General features: G+C 42.6%; 1 pseudogene; it reads left to right on the forward strand.

The window, feature by feature from the left end:
• The first annotated feature begins 1,714 nt into the window (after positions 1–1,714).
• Positions 1,715–2,495, forward strand: LOC134733314 (large ribosomal subunit protein uL2-like; annotated as a pseudogene).
• The last annotated feature ends 230 nt before the right edge of the window (positions 2,496–2,725 follow it).

Consider the following 2,725-nt stretch of genomic DNA (forward strand, 5'->3'; position numbering starts at 1 on the left):
AAAAATGATAAGACTCTTCAGACAAGAAAGGGCATATGTCTTCCCTCCTGCCTATTTACCTAAAGATGTTTTCCCCTACCTTTCCTGGCCTCTGGTTACCACCAATTTACCCTCTTTCTTCCTGAGACCTCTTTTTAGCGCCCACGTACAAGTGAGAACATGTGATATTCATTTTTCTGTGTTTGGCTTATTTCCCTTAACATAATGGTCTCCAGTTCCACCTACATGATAGTAGACTGTCACTATACATCCTGCCCACTTGAGTAGGTTCAGTATCTAGAAGACTTATCAGCACTAGGTCCAAGTATATGCAGAGCTGGTATCCAGCACAAGGAAAAAGAGGAGGCAAGACCAAGTAGAAGAAACAGGGAGCAGGCAATCCTCTTGAACAAGGAGTCAAGGAGCCTAGTCACAGGCTCGAGGAAAGCAGGCAACATTTATTGTTATTTATTTATTCTCCCAGTTGTTGTATAAAAGAACTTGTGGAATATAATACGTAGGTAGATATACACACATACATATTAATGCACACTGTGTAAATCGCTTTCTAGCATTGTTACTTAACCTCTACACATGTCCACCTTCTTATTTGTTAAATGGCAAAGATAACTATCTTAAAGCTGCATCATGATTACTGTAAGGGATAATTAATTCAACATGCTTAAATGGTACCCAGTATTATACATATACTTGATATTTGAAGAAACTTCTTCAGTCCCAGAAACATTCATATCTATGGATATTTAGTCTTTTGTACTAATGAAGCTAAAAATTTGATTAAAAATATAAAATAGTACAAGTTTTTTTGAACAATGGTGCAAACAAGTCATTTATCTTTCTATGTTGGATTGCTATGGCTGTGATAATTAAATTATTTAGATGTACTACACAATCTTAAAAAATGCAAACAACAGTGACTCAAACTTAGTTAACATAAGAATCTACCACAAACTTTGTTCAACTGATAAGGTCTTAGGGAGGGTACAGAAGTCTTCATTTTGAGATGCAATAGCACAAAGTCTTAGTCTCTTATAATGAACTATAGAACAGTGAATAAATGTAATTGTTCTACTTGAACTGATGCTTTCTCTCTTTTGTTAAATAGCTTGGAGCTAATAAAACGACATTTCTTCACATTCTATAATTCAGTGCTTTCAGGAATTTAGATAGATCTTGACAAATAGTATTAATTAGTGAAGTTTTACTATTGGTTCATATTCTGTGCTATTACCTTCAATATTTAATAACTAACTTTGAGGAGTTTGAACTATACTTGCAGTTTAAATAGTAGAATTGCTTTATATGGTTTGAACTATACTTGTAGTTTAAATAGTAGAATTGTTTTATATAACTGATATATTAGTAATTTTAAAAGGTCATATTTGGCCAGACACAGTGGCTCACGCCTATAATCCCAGCACTTTGGGAGGCCGAGGTGGTCGGATCACAAAGTCAGGAGTTCAAGACCAGCCTGGCCAAGATGGTAAAACCCCCGTCTCTACTAAAAATACAAAACAATTAGCCAGGCGTGGTGGCGGGCGTTTGTAATCCCAGCTACTTAGGAGGCTGAGGCAGAGAATTGCTTGAACCCGGGAGGTGGAGGTTGCAGTGAGCCGAGATGGTGCCACGGCACTCCAGCTTGGGCGACAGAGCGAGACTCTGTCAAAAAAAAAAAAAAAAAGTCATATTCGGTCTTTCGGCTGCGCTTGTGAGCAGGACCCGTCGCCATGGGCTGCATGATCTGTGGACAGTGGAAGGGCGCCGGGTCTGCCTTCCCCGCGCAGGTGAAGCACCGTCAGGGCACCACGCGCCTGCGCGCCGTGGACTTCCCCCAGCGGCTACAAGAGCACCGTGAAAGACGCTGTCCACTACCCGGGGTGCGGCACGCCCCTCGCCAAGATGGTCTTCCAGGATGCGTACCGGTTTAAGAAGTGGACGGAGCTGTTCATTGCCGCTGAGGGTATTCACATGGGTCAGTTTGTGTATTGCGGCAAGAAGGTCCAGCTCAACATTGGCAGTGTTCTCCCTGTGGACACCATGACTGAGGGTACGACCGTGTGCTGCTTGAAGGAGAAGCCTGAAGACCGTGGCAAGCCGGCCCGGGCATCAGGGAACGATGCCACCGTTATCTCCCACAACCCTGACACCCAGAAGACCCATGAAGCTGCCCGCTGGCTCCAAGAAGGTTATTTCCTCAGCCAACAGAGCTGTGGGTGGTGTAGTGACCAGAGGTGGCCGAAATGACAAAGCCATCTTGAAGGCTGGCCGGGCCCACCACAAATATAAGGCAAAGAGGAACTGCTGGCCAGAAGTACAGGGTGTGGCCATGAACCTTGTGGAGCATTCTTTCGGAGGTGGCAACCACCAGCACATCAGCAAGCCCTCCATCATCCGCAGAGATGCCCCTGCTGACCGCAAAGTGGTCTTCAAAGTGGACTTCCCGCCAGACTGGAAGTCTCCGGGGAGCCAAGACTGTGCAGGAGAAAGAGAACTAGTGATGAGGGGCTCAGTAAAGTTTGTCCTTCTGCCACCAAAAAATAAATAAATAAATACAAATAAAAGATAATATTCATTCCTAACTCTCTTAAATGTTTTTCCACAATTGAAACAGATGTATTATGAGTTTTTTGTTATATAAATATAGGATTATTGTGAAAGAGTTGAGTGGTACATAAAAGTGTAAAGAAGAGATTATATATCATCTAAAATACCACCAGCCTGAGAT

This window comes from Symphalangus syndactylus, chromosome 17 (assembly GCF_028878055.3).
Source record: "Symphalangus syndactylus isolate Jambi chromosome 17, NHGRI_mSymSyn1-v2.1_pri, whole genome shotgun sequence".
NCBI lineage: Eukaryota > Metazoa > Chordata > Mammalia > Primates > Hylobatidae > Symphalangus > Symphalangus syndactylus.